The sequence below is a fragment of the Notamacropus eugenii genome, chromosome 4 (genome assembly GCF_028372415.1).
Source record: "Notamacropus eugenii isolate mMacEug1 chromosome 4, mMacEug1.pri_v2, whole genome shotgun sequence".
Taxonomy (NCBI): domain Eukaryota; kingdom Metazoa; phylum Chordata; class Mammalia; order Diprotodontia; family Macropodidae; genus Notamacropus; species Notamacropus eugenii.
This window is the reverse complement of record NC_092875.1, coordinates 461,512,609-461,519,282: the sequence shown is the minus strand read 5'-3', so window position 1 is coordinate 461,519,282 and position 6,674 is coordinate 461,512,609. Positions and strand designations below refer to the sequence as shown.

General features: G+C 39.1%; 1 protein-coding gene across 1 annotated transcript in view; it reads left to right on the top strand.

The window, feature by feature from the left end:
- The first annotated feature begins 4,866 nt into the window (after positions 1-4,866).
- The window catches only part of ATG10 (autophagy related 10), a 366,598-nt gene continuing 364,790 nt past the window's right edge, over positions 4,867-6,674 (top strand). The window contains exon 1 of the mRNA XM_072606227.1: positions 4,867-4,972. The gene's annotated coding sequence lies outside the window, so the exon portion shown is untranslated. The remainder of the gene's footprint in view (positions 4,973-6,674) is intronic.

The window sequence follows — 6,674 nt, the reverse complement described above, 5'->3', positions numbered from 1 at the left end:
TTTCCTATTTTGATAGGGTTATTAGACTGATAAATTGGCTTTAATTTGCTTAGACATTGGCAAAACATTTCACAGAGTCTATGACACTGTTCTTGAGGACAAAATGGAGAGATGTGAGGTAAATAATAGTGAATTTAGGTGGATTCAGTATTGGGTGAATGACTGATCCCAAAAAGAAGTTTTTAATGATTTGATATGTTGGAAGGTGGAACATTCCAGAAATCTATTCTCAGATTTGTGCTCCTTTATATTTTTAAAAATGCATAAAGGCCCAAAGGATATACTTTTTTTTTTTTTTTTTTTTGGCAAATGACATAAAATGAGGACAGATAGCTAGCATGTTAGATAATAGAGTCAGGATGCACCAAGATTTTGAGAGGTCAGAACACTAGACTAAATCTAATAAAATTAAGTCTAATTGAGATAAATGTACAATTTTACCCTTGAGTTTTCAAAAAAGTCAACTTCATAAGTACAATATGAGGAAGATGTTAGTTCTTTGGGAAAAAATAGGGCTTTTAGTAGACTCAAATCTCAATGAGAATAAACAATATGAGATACAATAGTGAGAAAGTAGATGTGATTTTAAGAGAACGATAGTATCCAGGAATGGAATAGTTCCTCTGTACCCTGGTCAAGCCACGTCTGTAGTAAAGCAGTCAAGATGATGAAAGCTCATGAGATCATGCTACCTATGGTCTAATTGAAGAACCTAGTTTGTTAATCCTGGACAAAACGAGGCTTAGAAAAGGAACATGATGGCTTTCTCCAAGCATTTGAAGGGTGAGGAGTAGAAAAGGGATTAGATTTAATCATCTCCTCTTTTGTTTGTTGTTTGTTTATTTATGTTTGTTTTTTTTTTGCTAACCCAAAGGGGATGAACTAGGAACAATGGATAGAGACACAATAACAGTGGGTTTAAGATTGGGATCATAGTGGAAGTTCTTTGGGAGATAGAAATATCCTGAGATCATGAAGACAGAGGTTAGCTAATCCCTCAGTTTTCTAGATTAAGCCCATATTGGGCTTGTCTGGAAATAGCATTTTCAAAGCAGGAGCCCTAACCATCTCATCTGGTTATCCTGGCTTATTAGAGACAAGAAAAGAATACCTTGGGGTGTTTCCCCAACTCAAGGTGTCTCCAAAGATCATGTTCCAAGCTTGGTTGTTTGTCCTTCATTTTCAAAGAGGACCACACATCAGGGAAATGATGATGTGACTTGCAGTTGACTTTGATTTGAGTGAGGGAGGGATGGGCAAGGTCACCAGCTTCACTTTCTCCTCCAGAGCCATCTGGATCCAGTGGCCTGATATTCATCAGGACAACTGGAGATGGCCAGGAGGCAATGGGAGACCCTGGCCCTTTTAGGCTAAGGCCTTTTCAGATTCCCACTTTGAGTGAGGTAATGCCCATTCAGTGATAGGCCTCTTTAAGAAGTCTAGGCAATATTTTCCTGGAGCTTGGAGCCTATAGTTTGTACCCAGGAGCTGGGGACCTAAGCAGACCCAATGTACAAAAGCCCAGATGAATTTTGGGCCTTTGTCTTTACCAGATTTTTCCTTTTAAGAAAAAGTTCAAAAGTTCTAAGGGGGAAGGATTAAAGGTGGAAAATGAAGTTAGAAGAGTGTCTTCACTAGTTAAGGTCATTGCATTCTCTGCCTCCTGAGGAAGTGATAGGGCTAAGACCCAGCTGGAGGCAGGGCCCTCCGCTACCTTCTGAAGCACCAAAGCTCCCCTTTGATTATTCCAGAATACTCGAAGGAATCTAATCGTTATTAAGGGGCTATTATTCTATTGTGGGGAGTAGAATGTTAATCCTAAATAGTATTTTAACATATTGTGGCTTTTGCTTTGTTCACAATGCTACCTTAAATAATATTGGGATAGAGAAACATCCAAGAGTTTGAGGGGGGACTATGACAGTTTGGTTATTTCTTTCTCTAAACTAGATATATTTGGATTTAGAATAATGTTAATAGAAAATTTCTTTTCTACCCCAAGTGCCTAAAATTTAGAGAGTATGGCTTTGGGCTAATAAAGCACTTGGCCTCAGGCAGTTTCCAAAGACTTACAGATGGAGGGAGGACCCATTCAACTTTATTGTTACCATAACCATGAGAGTTAAGTTAAAAACCATGGGCAACATGGCATAGTGGACAGAAATCTGGCCTTTCTGTCAAAAAGACCTGGTTTTTAATTCTGCCACTGGCCAATGACTACATATTGTCTATACAACTATGGACTAATTAACTTCTCAGTGCTCTCAAGTAATTCTTTAAGCCTACAAGTTGGAGAGAAGTTAATGACTTGCTTTAGAGGAGGGTGTTTTCTTAGTGGGAGATCCAACACTTATGAAATCAGAGGTTCAGATCAGGCCTCACTCCTCAAAACAAACAAACCAAAAAACCCAACCCAAACTCAAAACAAACAAACATGGACTGACTTCCTTCCTGTGGGCAGAGACCTTGATTTAAGGGGAAAACATGGTTCTTCCTCATAGGAGCCCTTAGTCTGCCATAGGAGACAATCCCTGCCATCCAATGTTCCTCTTCATTTGAGGAAGGACACAAGTGTGAAACAGAAATCAAACCTTACACAGTGGGGATTGGTGTAGAAATGAGGAGCACCTAATTTCAGTTGCAAGGCGATACATATAAAAATGTTAAGAATTTTAGACATGGCTAATGCAGGAATTTGTTTTACTTGACCTTGCATATTTGTTTCAAGGGTTTTGTTTTTGTTTTTTCAATGGGTAGAGGGTGGGACAGAAGAGAAAATTCTAGTTAATTAGAAAAAAATCAATTTAAAAATAAGAACGCTGAGAAAAAGTTGAGGAAAAAAACTGCCCTGGTATGGAGGTTAATCAGGAGTGGCTATCTGGAGGAGGGCAATTTTAACGTAGGATTTGGGTGGGGGAGAAGCCCACTGGGAGTTAATATTTAGAGAGGTTATATTTAGGCGGAGACAGAGCAGAAGTTAAAGGATTTCCAAGGTCTGATAAGTAAAAATACAAGCTCTCTGAAAACAGGGTTGTTTCAAGGAATTTTTCTATATAACCTGGATAGCATAGTGCCTTATATTTAACTACTTTGTATATATTTGCAGTTATTAATTTTATGTTTGTGCTTGTATATTTTTATAAGGACTTGTCTCCTGCATTAGAATGTAGAGTCCCTGCAAGTAGGGATTGTTTTGTTCTCTGTTCTTTTAGATACTTAACATTTAATATAAAAATTGTTAACATCACATATAATACTACCTATTATCTGCCACTCTTTCTTGATAATTCTGGCTATGTCCTTGCATTCCTATCCAATTAGATTGAGCTGAACCATACCCTACCTAAGTCCTCATTCCTGAATCTTTCCTTCTAAAGGAATCTAGTTTGAACTGGACCTTTTGTTGGGTTCATTGAGATTTATGGTGAGTTAGATGATGAGAACAAGCAGGTTTTCCTTGCTAGGTTGCCAAGGGCCGCTGGCATCTCATGACAAATCCTCGCTTCCTGAGAGACCCCCTGCCCTTTTTCTCCTAAAAGTATGAGACTTTTCCTGTAGGTCTCCTGGTGGAAAGTCTGGCAGATTTGCTACCCTGTTAAAGACACTTTATTCCTCCACTTATGAGTTTGATTTATTTCAAGACTTGATATAGGCATTTAAGAAATATTTGTTGATTGACTGATTGCTATTACCTGCAGCTTAGTGAAAATGTAAGTTTGTGGCACCCTGAAGGAAGACTCCCTCTGAGTTTAGTTGTCATGGCTATAGACTACTGGAAGAAGGGTTGATTTGGCAGGAAAACATTCCAGTGACTACACAGGCACGGTAACTTTGGAGCTGGTCAATGTGGCTTAAGCAAAGTTAGTGTTTCAGGCAGCACAAATGTACTCTAATTGTAACATGGGTGGATATGCTTTCCTTGTATCTGACTCAGAGGGGTCAGTTGAGGTAACCTAGGGGATAATTCACCAGTTACCTCCCCATCACCAATATGGAAGTTGAAGGGACTCTGTTTACAAAGCTGAGAAGAAATTCCTCCAAAAGAGACTTTTTACTTCAAGAATATGACCCGGAAAACCTCGAAAAGAAGAGATAAAAGATCTAGTTACTTATCTCTCCTGGCAGAAACTTGGCAGAGGTATCTTGTTAAATGCTTACAACAGGCTCCCCTGAAATAAAAAGAACCCATGACACACTTTTAAGTTTAACCTGTATTATTAACGTTTTCTCAACTACTCTCTCTAAGTCTAGGCAATCAACAGAACATTAAATCAAGAAGATTTGCCAATTTCAATATGTAAATGTTCAATGCCAAAAATTTAATAGTTGACTTTGTTGGCTCCAGCACAAGGCACGCTGGGGCCATCTCACGTGGAATATTTTCAGTGCAAGCATTCGTACTTCTGTAATTAGCAAACTACAAATCAAGACTTGATAAACTGTTTTGTAGATTGTCTAAACTTAACAAAGTGATGGAGGAAGTCATAGTGCAAATTAAACTTAGAAGTGTTCAGTGTCTTTGGAGAACCAGTTGTTAAACTTTACCAGCATTCTATGGGCCTGAAGGTATAAAATAAAGAAAGAAAGTTTAGAGTGGCCATTAGCACATCAGGCACTTTGGGAAAGAAAAACATCAGAGAGCTTACGATAAAGGCATACCAAGGAAGGCCAGAAAAACTGTGTGTAGATGGAGCTGCTATCCTGGAAAAAGGCAGTAGAGCAGTTTTTTTAGTTGTGCCCAAATCTTCTTGACCCCACTTGGAGTGTTCTTGCCAAAGATACTGGAGTGGTTTGCCATTTCCTTCTCCAGCTCGTTCTTGAGATGAGGAAACTGAAGCAAACAGAGTCAAGTCTTACCCAGGGTCACACGGCTGAGCAAGGACTGCATATGGCAAGCAAAGAAAGAGAAGTCCCAGCTGATGCTCCACATAATGAGGGATGGTCACCTCTCCTCCTCTAAGAGGGGTCTAAGGTGGGCTGGCCGTGTGGGGGTAGGGGTGGGGTAAATGTTACCATAGTCAGGAATCCAGAGCATTAATGAAAGCATTAGTTCCTCTCCCTTTCCTTTTCCTTCTCTCTCTCTCCCCATTTCCCTTCCTGTTTTATGCACAAAATTTAGTGTATCCATGACAACTCCTTCTGAGCAATTCTGTAGGTATACCTAAGTCTCAGTTTATACAACCGCTTGTGGTCAGTGGTTGTAAGACCCTGGCAAAGCATATTACCCACATCTCCCTGGGGGAGTCTTTCCACACAATTTGGTGAGGTGAGGCATTTAGATGGGAGACATAAAACAGGGAAGAGGAGCTGTTTTTGTTAACTGACCAGTTCTGTGTATTTTGGGGGTACTGTGGTAGGAGTAGTTTTAACTTCTTTATAAGGGGATTTTAACATCTTTGTTCATGTTCCATCAGGCTTTTTTTTTTTTTCTGGTAAAGATTCCTGACACCTTATATGTGTGGGCAAGGAAGGGGAAAGGGGGAAGGAATTGGGGATGGGGGGAGTGGAAAAGCATTTTCAACGTTAAACTATGTCAGTCAGAAATGTTCTTTGTAAATATTATAGCAAATTCTTCTAGAAAGCAAAGGATACTAGCCTTGCATTTGGAGTGGAGTACAGAGGGGGATGGGCATCAAACAAGCAAAGGCTGAAGAGAAATCCTAGCTTGTCTTCCTAGAGCGGGGATCTAAGAGGATGTCGTCAGCTCACCTCTCAGCCTGGTATTTATTCATTGAGCCTTCTCCTTAACTGAGCCCAAGGTAGCAGGGCTCCCAAAGCCTTTCCTAAGGCCTAGAAGCTTACGTTCAAGCCATAAATTGTAATAAACTTCTGAACGGACTCAGAGCAACTTTTGGTTTTACAATTTGAAGCTTAAACATTATTGTACTCTAGGAATAGAGATCTTGTGAAGCAAATACTGGCTTCTTCTGCTCTTCTGCTCTTCTGCTGTCTACTTCTCCATTTGCCCCCAACTGCATTCTATTTGAACACTTGGAAAATTAATTTTGATGATTTTTAAAAATCTCTGCATATTCATTTAAATATGCTTCTTATGTGCTGTTTTATGTTTGATCATTTACCTGGTGAGTTTATACATTATTTTCCTAAAAATACTTTTTTGTTATGAATGATGTAATTGAAAATAATATAGTACAATATAACATAATGTAATATGATATCATATAACATAACAATTTCTGGAAGAAGGTCTACATGGCCAACTTTCTTCTTTTGCTGGGTGTAACTGAAAACCCTAGTTAAATTAGGAAATGGCGCAGACTGAATAAAAACACTATAATCTACATAGATCATTATTGTTGCATTTTGCCGACATGTAATTCACACATAATTCTTTTCATTGCTCATATTCGTAATCAGGATATGTTTCCATATTGCTTCAATAGATCCATAGTCTCCCCCATGGAGGTACTGCCCTCCAGTGTTGCTGATCCATAAATCAGCCACACTCCGTGAGAATTTTACCTCTGTCCCCATGTCCACTTCTTTCCATGGAGGAGGTGTCTGTTCCTCTAGGACATTTAATATATCCTTAGGTCTCATACAGGAGGGACCCTCCTTTGTTTTCAATCATATTTGTCTTTGGTCATAAATTTTAGTCTATTTCTCTGAGCCAGGAAAGAGTATTAGAATTGAGGTTATGGAAATAGCCTACT